Source organism: Lontra canadensis, unplaced genomic scaffold, assembly GCF_010015895.1.
Source record: "Lontra canadensis isolate GAN:19392208 unplaced genomic scaffold, GSC_riverotter_1.0 scaffold24, whole genome shotgun sequence".
NCBI lineage: Eukaryota > Metazoa > Chordata > Mammalia > Carnivora > Mustelidae > Lontra > Lontra canadensis.
In genome coordinates, this window is record NW_022631018.1 from 12,940,569 (window position 1) to 12,958,881 (window position 18,313).

The window sequence follows — 18,313 nt, forward strand, 5'->3', positions numbered from 1 at the left end:
CCCGTATCTGGCTCTCTGCTCAGCAGGGAGCCTGCTTCGCTCTCGCTCTCTCTGCCTGCCTCTCTGCCTACTTGTGATCTCTGTCTGTCAAATAAATAAAATCTTAAAAAAAAAAAGTAAGAAAAGATTATTTTGATACTATGTGGAGAATGGATCCAAAGGGTGGGAGTGTAGGCTGAGCACAAGGCAGTTACAGTAGCACAGGAGACAGATTCGCTTTCGCTGCGGTTGGCATGGGAGATGAAAAGATGTGAGCAGATTCAGGGCACTGTCTGGAGCCAGAATCGTCTGGACTCGTATGAACTGGATCCGGTGGTTGAGAAACAGAGAGAAAGAGGAAGGTTTTAAAATCTCTCTCAGGCTTCTGACCTGATGAGCGTTTGGGTTGATGAGATGGGAAGGAGGGAGGGAGGGATAGGTTTGGGGGCAGCACGGAGTCACGTTAAATTGAAAAATGCCACTGACAGAGGCTTATGCTCACCAAAATGCAGTTTGAGAGAAAATGAGTGTCATGGCTAGGGCACTCCCAGCAGGAGACATGGCTCTGAGAGATGTGGACAGCAACGGGGAGACCTGGGGGCGTGTGCCTGGGCCGGTGGCCCCGTTAGGGGAAGCCAGCCTTTACAAAGAGGGTGGCTGTGGTCCCTCTCCCTTTTCCCCGTCCTGATGTCCACAATAAGTTACTTATCTTCACTTGACTTTATTTGGATAAAAGTCTCGTGGAAGCAGGAGGGAGAAGCCAAGGTCTGCACCTCCATCATTTAGGAGACGCGTGGGACCTAGCTGGTGTTTAATAAACATTTGTAAGTTGGCTGAATGCCCTTTTCTCGACACAGATGCCCCGGGCTCCGCCGCCTCCTGAAATCCTTTCCAGGGCTGTGTCTGCAGCTTCTCTGCTACAACCTCAGAAGCGGGATTAGAATCCCAGCCGAAGCAGCAGAGAGGATGGCTGTTGTGTCAAAGATCGATTGAAGGTGTTTCTGTGCAGTCGCACGTTTGGGCTTCGTCCTCCCCTGGAGGCACCCTCACTGCATGACTTTGGCCTTCCGTAGCCGAGGCACAGTGGCGTCTGTGGCCCTGAAGCACCTCGTCCTTGTGGGCAGCAGGGCGGGGACGGTTACGGTAGCAGGTGGGGTCCTCATTTGTTTATAGAGTGTCTGCTCTGTGCCCAGGAGTGGGCTCGGGGGTAATAAAGACACTGTGTTGGTTAAGGTAAGGTCGGGCTCCTCTAACAGAGGGACTCCGCAGTAAGCCCACAGTGGGAAAGAGACAGATGTTTATTTCTTCCTCGCCAGTGGTACTTCGTGAGTGCTTCATGCGATTCCTCAGGGCCTGGGTTCCTGGGATGGTGTTTCTCTACCATCCCCGAGGGGCGTGTCATCATAGGCTCTCTCCAAAAAGAAGGAGCAAGAAACCACAGGAGGGGTGAGCCCACAGTCTCAGGGTTTTGGCCCAGAAGCAGCTCTGGAAGCTCTGGAAGTTTCCACTCATGTTCCACTGGAGAACTTAGTTACGTGGCCAAGCTTGATCCTGGGGAAGGTGGGGGGACCTGGAAACATTGTTCCTTCCTGAGCCCCGGGAGCAGGGAGGACCGGGTGTTGGTGAACACCTAGCAGTTTCCAGCACATCCCGTGGTGTAGGCATTATTCTGTACGTTTTGGAGATGAGAGCATTGAACTTGAAGAGGTTCATTAACATGACTTGCCCAAGATCACCAGGTTTTAGGGGGAAAGACTCTGCTGTGTCTGACCCTGAAAACTTGTGCTCTCTTCACATCACCAGGGAACGCTTTGTCGTTGTCGTAGAACAGCGAGCTTATGGTGGAACGGCGGGCGTGTTAACTCGCTTCTGGCTTCAGGAGCCCATCTCCAGGCCCAGGACTTGCCTAGCCAGCTGCCATGTTTCATGACAGAACTGTGGAGTCAAAACAGCGTAATCCTAATGAACCAGAATCTGATCTCCTCGACCTCAGCTTTCGGGAGCTAGAGGTGAGGACATGAAGACAATCTGGTTAGCAGAGTCTTAGTAAAACATTCTAGGGATGGCCTGGAGTCAGAGGACATTCAGGTCAGTGCCCCCTGCTCCCTTCGAACAGTTCCAGCGAGGGTGGGTCAGAGGCGCCGCAAGCCTGGCGGTCATCACAGAGGAGGCGGGGCAGTGCTAGGGCGGCTGCGCTTAGAAGGACAGCAGAGCGCTCAGGGCAGACTTGCCTTCAGCTGGGCTCTGGGGTCCACATCCCTTTCGGTCACTAGCCAGCCACATAACCCTGGACAAGCTTCTCAGTCTTCCCAAGCCTGCGATCTCTCGCCTGAGACGTAGGCTTCGTTAAACCTGCTTCTCCGCATCGCTTTAAGTATCAGTGATCCGCTAAGCAAAGGGCCTGCCACGACGCAGCACCGGGTTTTCCCTCAACAAGCATAATACAGTCTCATCAGACCGTAGTGTGTGTTCTGCTAAGAGCCTGTGTAAACCAGAATTGAGCAAGAGCTAGTTTGGGTGCAACTGGGTATTCAAATGAAACACTGACATTTTTATGTGTTGTTTTAATAGTCCTTATGATAAATGTCAACAAAGTGTACTTTTTAGAGACACTTGGTTTTTACACACACTTTGAGAGGTAATAAAATCTCCCATTAATGCTAATAGCATTCGAACGGAGTCAGGACTTAGCCGTGTGACACAAAGTAAGTCACCTTGCTCTTTTCCGAATGCAATCTGAATTTGAAAACAACACAAAGGAACGCTGGCGGTATTTATTCAGGGATATGTGCCTGCGTTTGAGAGATGCCATTTACCTCCGACAGAGGAGTCCGTACCCTTGGCCTTTCTCCGCCCTGTCAGTTAGTTGGGATTTTCTCAAAACCCCTTGCCCTTTGCCGGGTTTGCGTGCTCTTAAGTAAATGAACGGAGTATGTATACTTCAGGGTTCACGCCGACTGATTGATAACAGGATGGCAGATCCAGCACAGAAAACAGGGTCAGGCAGCTACCCCGGCTCAGGGACTCGCTCAGGGCTCGGTTCTCCTGTGGGAGGGAGAGCTGGGGGCTGGCGCCTGGCCCCCACGCGCACTGGCTGTCAGAACATGATCTTCACTGTTCCTGGGGGGAGAAGTGCTTGCGGCTGGTCCACTGTTCACGACGGTCCTGTTCCCCTTGGTTATCTCTCGGGCCGTGCCATCCCCTGAACAGTCTTTAATTAATCATGGTGACTAATTCGCACAGTGACCCTATGCTAATTTCAATTCATCCAAGGCTCTCAACTTCTTCAAGAGAAAAAACCCCAGCAGACTTATTTCTGTTACATTTTGTCTCCTGTTCTGACTTAACAAAGAGAATTCACAAGTACTTTTTTTTTTTTTTTTTGAGGAGAAAGATCAGTTCAAAGAGTATTACCAAGGTAACATATTATTAACTGCAAAAACCATCAGCATTACACCCTTTAGAGGTTGTTTCACAGAGCACAGCAGCAGTGCCTGAAGTCTCCCGGTTTTATGATGCAGAATATTTTCAGCTTCTCTCATGATCAGGGGTGGGAAGAGGAAACATTTCCTTAGCAGTCTGTGGAGATGTCTTCCAGGCCTCGGAAAGACATAGACCTGAGGGTCCTATCTGACGATGTGGGAAGGAGGTGGGAAGCACAGAGTTATTAATTGGAATTTGGGAAATGTGTGTTTCATGTCTACCATCTGCCTTGTGACGTAGGGTTATTGCTATCTCTGCCTTATAGTGTGGAAAACTCAGTTTCTGAAAGGTTGAGTAACTTGAACAAGGTCATGAGATTAAAACATACCAGAGCCAGGATGTAAACCCACGAATACCTGACTTCAAAGTTCATATCCTCTGTTTTGCCTCACAGTGGTTTCAAAAACGCATATTGGTAACAAAATTTATTTGGCCTTGACCTTCTTTCACCCTTTGCTTTGGAGCACGTCCTTTTTCATTGTAAGGGAAATTCTGAATCATTTTGTTGAAATGAGAAGTTCTAACCATTCCTTCTTAAAAAAGGAGTTTGTTTGTTTGTCTTTTTAATATTTTATTTATTTATTTGGGAGGGGGTCCGAGCACATGAGCAGGGGGAGGGACAGGGAGAGAGGGAGAAATAAGCTCCCCGCTGAGCAGGGAGCCCCACACTGGGCTCAATCCCAGGACCCTGGGATCATGACCTGAGCCAAAGGCAGATGCTGAGCCGACTGAGCCACCCAGGCGCCCCAGAGGAGTTTGGGTCTTGAAGGATGTTGCCGTTTCTATTGCCTGATGAAGAGCACTTCAGGCAGAGGACCCAGCGTGGGCAAAGGTGTGGAAGGGAGAAAGTTGTGGGGTTAGTCAGGGAATGAAGAGTCGTTCCAGTGTGTATATCCGTGCGGGAGGGTCTTGTCATGCCAAGACTGAAAACCTCGCCAGCTGCTGGTGAGCTGAGGGACGCTACTTTGAAGGGTGATCAAAGTGCCTAGAGCTGTGTCCTAAGATTGTTCCAACAGCAGTGTAGATGGAAGCGGGTTGAGTAGATTGAAGCGGGTTGAGATAAGCTGAGGGAGAACTCACGTTATCCATAATAAGCTGCTAGAGAGCTAGCAAAATCTGGATTTCCATTCTTCGCTTCAGGAGCCATGAGCTCTGTCCTGGAAATTTCCCAGAGCTGTGAGTAAACACTGTGTCACACACTGGTTAAGGACGCAGAGTTTGGGGCAGTTAAGGAACACCCGTAAGCCAAAAGGTAGATGCTCCAAGATTAAATATTCCTTAGCACTGGTGAGTAAGCAGTTGGAGATAGGAAAACACGAATTCCTGCCACTCTCCTGTCTGTTGCCTCCCACCAACCCTTCCACTGAAACTTGATTTCTCCTATGGCTGTTTGGGTAAATTAGTCACAAATGGAATTATTCAAAGAATGAGCCATTTACTCTGCATTTAATGCACTGCCATTACCCCTCTGTTTAGGTCTTTGATCTCTGTTGCTTTAATTAGAAGACATTTTTGAGTTATGCCTGCCCCTGCTCTGAGGGCCCCAGGAAGTCTGTGTCACATAGTCGGCAGCCCCGTTGTGAGCTTTCCAGATGAGCAAAGTCTGGTTTACACATGCTTCGTTTTTGTTGGCCCACCAGATGTTGCCACAGGTCAGCCTTTCTTGCTTCTCAGCCTGAAACAGATCCACAGTACAACGGATTTCCAGGAACAGCCCCATGTTTCCAGATGTGCCCCTGTGCTATTGACTTTCCCCAGACCGATGGTTCATAATCACTCAGTAGGTACTGACTGAACACCAGCTATGTGCCTGCCATTATCTTTGGAGTTTGGAACATGAAACTTCTTTCTGGTTCATTTATCTGATAACTCATTTATAATCTTAAAAGCAAAGCAACAGGAAAGACTTGCAGAAACATTCAGTCGTATTTGAAATAGGTGTATTTCTACTAGACAGCGAACTATATAAAAAGCTATAATCATAAAGATGATACAGTCGAGAATGTCATGTAAGGACAGGCATTAGGGTGGGATACAGCTCTTTCAGCCTCTTTCTTCTCTCAAAATTCGCTGATCCCTGTGTAAGACAAGGCGAACGAGGAAAAGAAACACAGATTCTCCTTCCGATGAGGTTAGTTGTCGGCTCTAACGTCAGTCCACCGGCAGGGAAACCAGAAACGTTGGCGGTCTGAGGGCTGCATTAGCAGGGTGGCACCCGGTGAGATCTGAGCACCTACATCAGTGGCTTCCAGGGAGAGGCAAGCAGGTTTACTGCTGATCTCTGGGAAGGCTCAGAAATTCAAAAGGTTCTGAAGAGGATGAGTTACCTCAGGTAGCTTGCAAGGGAAGGAATGTTGGAGAGACGCAGGAGGTCCTCCCTCCCACTGACTAAGGGGGCTGCTTGCTCTCTCTTGTTCACAGTTACAGCCTCTCGGGCAGGGCCCCAGGCCTCAGACAGAGCGGAAGTGAGCATAAGGAGGAAATAAGGGCTGTAGATTATCCGGAATAATGTCTCCCCAGGGGCCAGACCTATAGCGGCCAGGTTTATACTCCCTGTTGATTAAAACAGAATTAAAATATATATATATATGGCTAGAAAAAAGTTTGAAAGGAAATATTCCATAATTTTAATCCTGGTTCGAGAACTCTTGGTGATTTGTTTTTCTTTTTTCCCCTCTGTTTTGCATATTTAATGTCAGGTGTGTATGTTACATGCATGCTAAAGTAGCAAATAATTCAGAGAAATAGTAATTGGGATGAAGAAGAAAGGAGGAGAAAACTGTTTATCAAATTTTATTTGAGAGAGAGAGAGAATGCATGGGGCGGGGGCCAGGGGGGAAGCAGAGGGAGAGGGACAAGCAGACTCTGTAGTCAACGAGGAGCCCAACACGGGGCTCGATCCCAGGACCCTGAGATCACAACCACAGCTGAAATCAGGGGTCAGGCACCCAACTGACTGAGCCACCCAGGTGCCTCTCCAGTATACTTCTTCTAAAACTTTTTTTTTTTTTCTAAGTGGTTGCCCTAGAGTTTGCAATATAAAGATACATTTATAACTAATCCAAGTCAACTTTCAAATATCTCTCTACTGCTTCATGGGTGAGTACCTTACAATAACAAAATAATTCTAATTTCTGCCTCCTGTTCTCTAATTGTGTATAAGCATACATAATTCAATATATTGTTATTATTTGAACAACTTTTGTTTGTTAGATCAATTAAAAATAAGAAATATAAGAGTTCTCTTTTACCTTCCATTGTTCCTTCCTCGATGCTCTTCCTTTCTTTATGAAAATCCAAGTTTCTGACCTACATCATTTTCCCTTTCTCTGAAAATCTTCTTTTACCATTTCTTACAGTTCTTCTGGCAACAAATCTCCTCAATTTTTGTTTATCTGAAAAACTCTATTTCTCCTTCACTTTTGAAGGGTAATTTCACAGGGCACAGAATTCAAGGTTGGTATTTTCTTTTATCCTCTTAACATTTTAAATATTTCGTTCTACTCCTGCTTGCATGTTTCTGAGAAGCCAGATGTCATTTTTATCCTTGCTCCTCTGTAGGGAGGGCTTTTCCCCTCTGGCTTCTTTTAAGACTTTTCTTTATCTTTTATTGTCTGGAGTATAAATATGGCGTACCTGGGTGTCGTTTTTCAGCATGTATCATGCTTGGTGGTCTCTGGTCTTTCTGGGTCTGTGGTTTGGTGTCTGACATTTATTTGGGAGGAAATCCCAGCCGTTGTTGCCTCAAATATCACTTCTATTCCTCCCACTCTCTCTTCTCTCTGATAGTCTTATAATGCATATGTTACACCTTTTATAATTGTCCCATGGTTCTTGGATATTCTATTCTGTTTTTGTTTTTGTTTTTTGTTTTCCCCCTACCTTTTTTCTCCTTGTTTTCCATTTTGGAAATTTCTGTTGTTATACCCTCAAGTTTAGCCATTTTTTCCCCTTCCTCATGTCCAGTCTAGCAAGGAATCCATTTAAGCATTCTTTACTTCTATTACATTGTTTTTCCTCCCCAGCATTTCTTTTGAATCTTTCTTAGAATTTTCCATCTCTCTGCTTCCATTATCCACCTGTGCTTGCATGTCATCTACATTTTCCCCCCCGTGAAAGCCCTTAGCATATTAATCAATATTTTAAAAATCCTGGTCTGATAATCCCAGCATTGCTGCTGTATCTGGCTCTGGATCTGATGCTTGTTCAGTCTGTTCAAACTGTGTTTTTGCCTTTTAGAATGCCTTGTAACTGTGAAAGGCCTTTAATAGCATAGTGGTGAGGTCTGGAGTCCTGTGATTAGGTCCTGTGAACTTGACTAGTGCTTCTCAGTGCTCTTCCCCATCTTGGGTAGGACAAGGTATCTAAAGTGAGCTGGAGTTGGGTCTTTCCCTTCCCCTAGTTCACTGGATACAGAGAACCACAGTTCTCTGTATCTATCTCCGCAGGTTGGGGGCAGGAGTCTGACAGTTCTAAGAAGAATGGTTGATTTTTTCAGTTTGTTTCACTTTTTACTTGTTGGGATGGAGTGGGGACTTCTCTGCTCCTTCTGTGCTAGAGTGAAGAACCCAGTCTCATCCTGTTTTGAAAACGGGGCTTTGGACGGCTTTATTTTCTCGAACGTGATGTCAGCAACACAAACTGCCTGGCAACCCAGTGGTTTCTAGTTTTATAAGAGCATATAAAGAAGGACCTTGTGTCTTGCCCAGTAAGCTTCCCTTGACTCTTTTACAGTTCAACTAAAGTTCCAATTTCTGGCAAGATCTGAAACTCTAGCTTTTTGGGTTTTGTCATGTATTTAAAATATCATCCCAGAAGTAAGCCCATGAGAGACATTATCATGTATTAAGGGCTACTGTGATTTTTCCTCTGTGGATGTTCCTTGAAACATGGCGAAACTCAGAAATGATTGGTTTTGCAGCTGTCGAGGTCAGTCCCTGGCCCACGGTTGTGTGTCCCTGTTTTCTCTTTACCATTTAGCACAAGCAGCATTTGGGGCTCTGTCTCTCCTGCCCCCCACCTCATCTAGTTGACATATTGATAGGAGGTTGGCCAGGCTGTCTGGCAACTGAACCAAAAACCATATGGCTTGTTCAGTCAGAAAGGATGTTCGGGAATAACAGAACCACGTGGACAGCCCTGCACAAGAACTTCAGTTGCAGAGGCACTGAACTTGAGAATGAGGGCAGGTATCGCCTAGGCCTTCCCCTTGTTTCACCGTTATGGAAGCAACATTAGCAAGATGGTGTCTCTGACAACGTCCGATTCTCCAGTCTCTCCACGTATAGTCAACCTGCAAGATAAATGACAGAGTGAAATGAAAGAAATTAAACCACTTGTTTAAGGCCCCAAGGGTAGCACTAGAAACAGGCGAGGAGTGAGAGTTGTTGCCTGCTGCCTTCAGATCTCACCATGAAGTCAGTGGTTCCGAAGCATAGCTTTTCTCTACCACCGACCCTTTCTTGTGTCAAGTGCTGGCAATCTCCTGTGGGAGCAGATGAAAAAAAGCTGCTGCTCATGTGGGAGGCTCTGTGAACAAGGTTGTGTTAGGAGTGAGACTGTAAAGTGAGAGTAACCCTTCCTCAGAGTGCTGCTGCGAACATCGACTCCTCTCCATACTCTCCCCTGTTCATTCGAAAGTGTTTACCAAGCCCCTTACCAGATTCTAGGCCCTGTTTCAAGCACAGGGGTGTGTCAGTGGACAAACAGAAACCCTTGCTTTCATGGAGCTTACGTTTACATAAATGCGAATCACAGTAAGATGGCTTTAGGAGACCTGGGGTTTCTCCTACAAAGATGCCCTCCCCCTTCTTGGCCTCCAGGGCTTCTGAGGGGTCCTGAGGGTACCGTGTGAAAACCACTGCACTAAGCCATGTGTCTTAATATTCAGGACATTGTTCCGAGCTGGAGTGGAAAAAAAAATGGGAATTCTATGAGAGCACTTAAATTTTCCATTACTGTCATAAGCCCTTCCAGGAACACCAGGTAGGAGAGAAGGATGGTTCGTGTGTTTGAGGGTCCAGTTTGGAGAGCTAATTAGTGGCTCATCTGTTTTTCCTTCCAGAGCCATCCAGAACACTCACAGCTGTGTGTCTCACTTTGCATCTTATGCAAGCCGATACTTGAGTGGGGGGAAGGAAATTCGGATCCAAAATGCTGACAAGATAAAGTATACTCTGTAAAGACTCATTCCTGTTAGAAATGAAGTTATAACCCAGACATCTTCTCTCAGCTGGCTGATGTGAAGAAAGTGGCAAAACTTGAGAAAACAATTTGCTTGAAAATGACGTTTCTGGGGGTGCCTGGGTGGCTCAGTGGGTTAAACCTCTGCCTTCACCTCAGGTCATGATCTCAGGGTCCTGGGATCGAGCCCCACATTGGGCTCTCTGCTCAGCAGGGAGCCTGCTCCCCACCCCACCCCACTCCCCCACCTGCCTCTCTGCCTACTTGTGATCTCTGTCTGTCAAATACATAAATAAAAATGTTTAAAAAAATTTAAAAAGGAAAGAAAAATGACATTTCTGGAAATCAGGGTTGACTCAGTTTATATCAGAAGAACAGGCGTGTGCCCCTTGGCTGAGAGAGGTACAGGGGAGACTGTTTTTTCGTAGCACCTGAGAGAGAATTAAGAGGAGGTCACAAACACTGTCTTGGGATTATCTTCAGTTCATTTCAGTGGCCTGCGAACATTAGAACCTTATCTAACTCCATCTTCCTTTGGGAATCCTCAAGAACATCTGGGAAAATTTTAACAAAGTGAGTTGATTTTTGGAGATAAGGGGTAGATTTTTTTTTTTAAATGTTGGCGTCTTAAACACACAGGAGGTCTTAGGCATTCATGTGGAATCTGTCCCAAAACATTCACGAATTTCCAAATGTAACAATGCCATATAGCATAATTCTTGCTTTCTCTCTCCTTGAAAGACGTAAAATATAATTGAAAAAATGAAGTAATCCAGGTATGTAATGATCCTATAAATTCAGTATTAAAGCAATCTCTACAACTGATTTCTGGCTGGTCTTTCTATTCATTTCTATTCACTTCTGTCACCAGCATTATCAGCTGGTTTTCGTGTCAGTATCATTTTTTGGCAGAGAAAAGATCCTTGCCGCTTCACCTGTTTCTGCTTTTATTACAAATAGCCGAGAATAGCAAAGCCTATAAATGATCATCCTTGGTTAACGGACCTGTTTTCTGTGAACATCAGCCTTACAACGAAGAGGATCCAAATACCTTTCTCAATAAAATGACGCGTGATGACCTAGCTCGGACCTCCAGCATCAAGGTTGCTCACACGGGCCAGTCTTAAATCTGTCAACACCGTCTGTCGTACCTGCAGCTGATGAGACTTTCTGTCAGCGCTGATTTCCCTTTGGATTCTGATTTTATCTACATTCGTTTGTCCTTGTAATTTGTTTCCCCAAAAGTGTCCTGTCCAGTGCACTGAAATAAAATGCGTAGATTTCACTCATTTTCTCTGTGCATATTACATCTTACCGTTTAGAAGAGGAGCCATGAGGTGCAGGACAGGCAGCCATGAGACTGAAGAGAGCGTTGGTGCAGGACAGAGAGCGTTGGTGCTAGGCCTCCGGGTGTCTTAGGAGAGCTCAGTAAAAGGTGGGAAAACAGGGAACTGTTCTCAGATGCAGAGGAAGAGGCCATCTGGTTGGTCACCTCCACCCACCTCTCTTTGCTCCTTTCATTATATAAATGGGGAAGCTCTTCTCCCTTAAAGTCATAGCCGGCAGAGTCAGGACTGGATCCCGGGTCTCCTGACTCCTGTCCCTGGGCCTTCACTTTCAGGCCCTGCTGGCTGCTGAGCTGGTGGCTCAGTGAGAAGACCCCGATCAGGAGCATCTGTAGCCCCAGGTCGTCGGAGCTGGATGGGTGTTGGGGCTAGCCAAGCCCCGTGCCTCACTTACTGTCGACAGGTGGCTACAGACGTTCTCCGGGTCACTACTGTCTTGCTTCTGCTTAGTTTTAAACACTCTCTCTAGGGGGATCCCAGTATCCTGTGATTTCTGGTCATTTGTCCCCATTGTCTTTCTTGATGGACCTGTCACCGTACTATATGCTAGAAATACAAAGGGAAATAAAATGTGGCTTCTCCTCTCCAGGGTAACTTTGTAGCTTTTAGGAAAAACGGACAGATAGGTAAGCAGTCATGGTCCTGCAGGAGGAGTACTGCGGATGGGGAGGAGGGTCTGAATCAGACTGGAAGGTGAGGAAAGTGTCCTGAAGGAGGTGACCGTTGAGCTGAACTTTGGAGTAGGAGACAGTGATGAAGCAAGGGGGAAGGGCACCTCAGATGAAGGGAAGGGCACGATGTTCTGTGCGGCTAGAGGAAGGGAGGTTTATGGCAAAGGATGGAGAGAAGGTGAGGAAAAAAGCAAGGGCCAGAGCGTGAAGGACCTTACTGGACAACCAATCTGCATGTGGTTCGTATTGTCAGAAATGTATTTTGTGGCCTTCGCCCCCCCTAAGATGCCTTCAGGTTTCACTTTTCCTGCTTCGGAGCATGAGGACTGTGCTGACCCAAATTCTGTCACCATCGTTCAAATTCTGACACTAGCGTTCGGCCCTTGGAGGCCTAGTCTCCTCATCTGTAAAATTAAGGTGATAGGAACTCCTCCCAACTTCGGTAGAGATAAGGAATGTGTGAAAGCACCTCATGTAGCACCCAGCTCCCTGTAGCTGTTAAACACATTGGTTTCCCTTCTTTTCCTGAAGTCTGCAATGATTGCACGCAGAGCCCCTGGTGGCTGGTACGGACCCTGACATCAGACTGGCATTTTCTTGCCAAGGAGCCTTTCCTTTACACCTGAGCACACAATTTGAGATTTGGAGTGAAATTAAGTCTGAAGCCCAGATTTGCCTCATGACTTCCTAAGTCTTGTGAGAAAAAAATAATCAGTAGGGTAAGTTACGGCTTTTCCACATCTCCTGCTTTTGAGCAGGGCTGACTACAGAGGTTGACCATGAGGAGTTTTGGAGGACAGAGACAAAAGGCCAGGGAAGCTACTGGATGTGACTGAAGCATGTGGAGGAGACCGTACTGATTTGACAGATTTCTTTGGCTTGAGAAGGATTTTGAGCCTATCAAATCTAATAGTAGTATTTCTGGAGCAGAAGGTATGCATGAGCCAAAGCACATATAAGAAATGTAGCAACCCCGGGAAGGATCCAGAATGGAAAAGAAAGAGTTTCATTATTTGCAGTGACATGGTAGTTCAGATTTGAGAGGAAAAGGTGTGCCCATGGACAAGTTGGAGCTAAGGCGTGAGGACTGGCCACTTTCGAATCCCTTCCCAGGGTCTTTGCCAAGCAAGAGAAGCAAGAGAAACACTGAAGAGAAGAGAGGGGGTCACAGGGGGCGATGGGACAGGGGGAAAAGGAAGATTTAGTTATGGAAACAGAAATGAAGGAAAGAGTGATGCGTCGGCTTTGTTTGTATTTCTATTACGTCTACTGTGTCAGAATCATGGTTTTTCTCCTGCCTGTCTTCTTTCCTCCCATCCTTCTTTTCGGGGAACTACATATTCAGGTCTAAATTATGACCATGGTAAAAGGATGAAGTCAAGTCAAAGTGAGATGAGCTTGCGTGAATAATCTTCAATTTCATAGAAAAACTTGTCTGTAGCTGGCAGTCTTTTCTTTACCTTTGGATTTAATTCCTTTTCATTATTTTCTATACCAGTTCTTTTGCAAGTAATTGACTAACACTGCAGATAAACACATATTCATTTGGTTTGCTGTAATTTGTCTCCCTCCTACATCTTCACTGACAGTGTTATCCTGAGAATTAGTTTCTGTTTCAGTAAATTGGGAAGCAGACTAATAGCATGCTGGGGTGGTGATCATTTTTCTAGGGGCTTGCTTCCGCTGAAGGCCTGACACCAAATATGTTAAAAAGGCAACAGGAAGGGTGGCTTGACTGCCTTAAAATGGGTATGGAATGTTCAAGTGGTGACACGGTGAGAGACAAATCAGTGTCCAGCAAAATGTAATTATCAAGGGGCTAAGTCAGAGCTCGAGATAGCTAGGCAGAAAAGGGAAATCAAAAAGTCACCTCTTGCCCCATCCCTAAATCCTTCCCAGGTGTACCAGAGCAGGCTCATCTGAAGAGGGGAGTAGCAAAGAAGATAGAGGAGAGCAAGGGGAGGGGAGGGTGGTGGGAGAAAGAGGGATCCTGTGAATCTGTGGTCTGTAAGGACTCAGAAGAAAGCAGGCGGAGTTAACACCATCAGAAATTACGCCTGTCCGCCTAGCTTGCTGCGGGCAGACGTATCATAGTTGCCATTTTGTCCCTTGACTTGGCTCAACTCAGATGATCTGAGCTGTCAGTTTATCTGACCATCTGTCCACGGCTCGTCTTAGGGGCTCACATGATTTTGTGGTTAATGTCTCATGTTTCCTGAGCATCTGAGCATGTCCTGGACTTGGGGGAGAAAGCCATGATGAGTCAGTTATATATTTTCCTTAAGTCTATTTATCTGTTCACAAAAATATTTATAGAGGGCCTACTACATGCCAGACACATTAGCAGGTGCAAGTGTAGAAAATACCATGATTCGTTTATGTGGCTTCCTGATAATGAACATTTCGGTCATTTGCAGTGTTTTGCATTAACAAGCAGTGTTACTATGGACATTCTTCTCCGATGTGCCTCCCGGAGCTCATTTGCAAGAGGTTCTCTTAGGTAGTGAAAATGAATGAACTTTAGCTACATGCATCAACATATGTGAATCTTATGAACATAATGTTGAGCCAAAAACCAAAAACAAACACAAAAAATTTGCAAAATAATAAATGCAGTATGATTCCGTTTATAAGCAATCAAAAGCATGCAAAACTAAACAATATGTTGTTTAGGGATACATGCATATGGGATCAGACTATTATAAAAACAAGGGAATAAGAAACACAAAATTAAGATAGTGATTACCTCTTTAAGATGGAGAAGGAGTGAGGTGGGTGGGAGCATGAAGGGTAGTGTCCTTGTTCTACCAGTAATGGAAGATGTGGGTGATTTCTATTTATGCAGTGGGTAGTAGGTAAATGGAACCTAGACGTGCACCATAAATACTACAACGTATGATATACAGCTTTCCCCCACTCTCTGAAAGTAGAGAGTTCCTTATGAAATCTTCACTAATCAGAAATGGTGTGACACAAAGATGCAATTACCATTAATTTATAGGGAAAATTTTTTGAGCATTCTCAGAGCCCAAAAACAACCTCTCGGGCTTTTCTAATACCTTAAGACACGTCTTGTTAATGGATGCACAAAATAAATGTTTTAAAAAGGCACACAGAGAGAGATGCTCACAGACACAGGCCACAGGTGTGGTGGCTGGATGCTGAGATGCTGAGTGTAGGTCTTGGGGAAGGAGCTGGGTGGGGCGCTCTCGCGGCTTGGGGAGGAGTCTGGAGGGGAGCCTTCATATAACAATTAATGCTGAACGCTATTTTTGCTTTTTGCCTTTTCCAGTGAAAGTGGAAATCCTCTTCAGATTTCCTCTGGTTAGTGAAAACAGGTACTAATTTTAATGTAGGTCTTTTGGAAAAGCGAAGTGGAGTAGCGTGAGATTTTGAAAAGCAGAGGATACCTGTATTCATACACTTATGTATAATGTACATTATTATATTTATATTGGAAATACATATTTAATTTTTTATTTAAATTATTTTTAAAAGGGAGATGTGGATCATGACCCCAGAGGACTTACGGTTTATTGAAAAAGAAAAGACCTATGAGCGAATAAATGCTATCAAGGGCCTAAGAGCTGTGACTTGTGGTGTTCAGCGGCTTACGGCCCCCAGTAGAGATTGATTTTTACATTATTAGCTTCAGTTCAGAGTGGAATGTGGTAAGTGCCATAGTGTGTGAATAAAGTGTGTGAATAAAGTGCTATGAGAGCATAGCAAAGTGAAATTAGTAGGAGATAGGAAACCTTCCCGAAGGGGGTGTCATTTAAGTTGTAGCTTGAAGGAGGAATAAAATTATGAGCAACAAAGACAGTGACCAAAGTATTTTTTAAATAGGAAGCATAGGGACAGAGACCGAGAACTGAGCGAGTACAGGGCTGGACTAGGGACGGCAAAGAAGCCAGTGTAACGGAAACACATAGCAAACACGGGGTGCGGTGGGAAGGGTGCGCGGGGGCGGGCTGTGGAGGGCCTTCGGTGTCGTGTTGGAGAATTTTGTCTTTTTGCTGCAACCACAGGGTAGATCTCACATTTCTCTTTTCTGGTGGCAGTTTGAAGGGTGGATTGACTAAAGACGGTGGGGAGGGCAGTCAGAGAGCCTACCTTGGAAAGTTGAAAGCGAGAGCTCTTGAAGGTCCAAAACAGGGGACAGCAATGGGAATGAATAGGCAGGGGTGATGTGTGCGAGTGACTCAGAGGTATGACCTGATGGGCAATTGAATGTGGAACGATTTACCACTTTTTAATCGACCTACCTACCATATCTACCACTTCAGGAGGTAGGGGGAGGGGAGAGGGAGAGAATCTCAAGCAGACTTCCCAAATTGAACCCCGAGGCAGGGTCCCATCCCAGGACCCTGAGATTCTGACCTTAACCGAAATGAAGAGGTGGATGCTTAACTGACTGAGCCATCCAGCCTCCCCTAACACTTTCTTCATCTTGCCCTGTGGACTTGGTTCTGCACTGACTCCCGTGTCTGTCTCATGTCCTTCTGCAGCCTTAATTTATATAATTGTGCTGTAGCCCACAACTTGGGAACGGAGTTTCCAACTGCGCTGTAGCTGCCATCTTGAAAACCGTTGTCTGGGAAAGATTAGCAGTGTGTGACTAATGCCAATATTCGTACAGGGCAAGTGATGTAACGATTAAGGAGAAATATGTTTTCCCTAATTACACCCTCGATCCCTCAGGACATTGATTTAATCATATCAGTGAGTTAACATGTAAAGGTGCCCGTTATACTACGTTAGTTTCTTTTCACTTTAAAGTATTATATCCATTAGCCTTTTTTCCTAGTTATTTAAGATAAAAAGGATTATTGTGCTCAAAGTTAAACAGAAAATCCTTTTTTATTTCAACAAAAATCATTAGTGAAAATCTAAAGTTCTGTTCTGCCATAGTAGGTATAATAAACTAAACACATTTAAAAAAATATTTTATTTATTTATTTGAGGGAGAGAGAGAGAAAGCGAGCGGGGGTGGGAGCAGAGGGAGAGGGATAAGTAGACTCCCCACAGAGCACAGAGCCCAAGGACACACAGCTTGATCCTAGGACCCTGAGATCATGACCTGAGCTGAAATCAAGAATCGAGTGCTTAACTGACTGAACCATCCAGGTGCCCCCTAAACACATTTCATTTCATTTTTAAATATTTTATTTATTTATTTGACAGGGAGAGAGAGATCACAAGTAGGCAGAGAGGCAGGCAGAGAGAGCGGGGGAAGCAGGCTCCCCGTTGAGCAGAGAGCCCGATGCGGGGCTCGATCCCTGGACCCTGAGATCATGACCTGAGCTGAAGGCAGAGGCTTAACCAACTGAGCCATCCAGACGCCCCCTAAACACACTCTAATCTTGGTGTTGAACTTCTGGGCTTCATTTGTGATACGTAATTCTGTGGTTGAAGAACAGGCAGCAGATTTAACCACAGGATGCACTTTGGAAAGCGTAAGCAATTTTTCTTATCGTCACTGTTCGTTAACTTTGAACTCTACACATAAGCAATTACCTTGAGATGTGCTTTCCCTACCTCCTCTCTTCGGAGTAACAGCCTGAAAAGTATTTTTAGCTAATTTAAAGATTTTGTATAGTTGGAGTTCAGTAGATCAACATGCAGACATGTTTCCCGAGGTCAATGTGGAGGGAAAAGAGTATCATCTTGCCTTATTTCTTTCTCCTGAATATACTGATAGTAGTTTATATTATGGCCAAAGAGGTCTGACTGTCTTACTCCTCTTTAGGGACATAGCTAACACTTTACCCAAAGGTATTTATTTTTATCACTTTCTGGGATGTTTTGGGGATTTCGTGATTACATGCCTGTGAAGTTCGTGTGTTTTAGATTCTTAGAGCCTCCCGCTCAGCCTCTAATTGCTACCTGCTCTGTCTGATGACTGCCTTTCTGTTTGGAATCTAATGCCTTCCTAAAACTAAAGATGCTTAACCTTCACCTCGAGTAGGTTTGCACTAACCCCTGAATAAGGAAGGGTGACCAGCTTCTCTTGGGACAGGACACTGTGTATGCCCTTGAGGACATTTGGGGAATTGAGGCTCATCGTTTTGGGAAGTGTTTTTACCACTCTCTGCTGCGTGTATATCCAGGGCAATATCTCCTTTAGCTTAGCAAGAACCTGGAGCATCTACACTAGCCTACAAAACATGTCATTGGCATATGTTGACTTTCAGTGTTTCTTTTGCATAGAAGGCCAGGCATGCTGGCAGTGGGGTTTCCTCTCCTTAGTCTCGAGCAGGAGCCTCTGAGAAGCTAGCATCACAGTCTTCTCTAATTAGTTTGCTTAGAGCAGTGGTAACGATGATGCCCGTCACCCAGGACTTTCCTCTTCACCAGTAAGCTTCTGCTGCTTTCATTTTGCTTTTGAAAATCAGTTTTCTGATTTATCGGGCTGAATTAGGGCAGGAGAAATAACATGAAATCATTAGTTTACCCCCCCCCCCAATTCTTGTCATTCTTCTTGGTCTTCTCTTTTTTATCATGACAACCCAAATAGTTACTGACCATCAGTAATTCTCTTTCCTGGGAGTCTTTGTAACTTTTTTGTTGTCAACTCATTCATTGTTCTCTTAATCCTCCTTTCTTTTCTTGCCTTGTTTCCTTCAGTTTCATTTTTTTCCTCCATTTCCC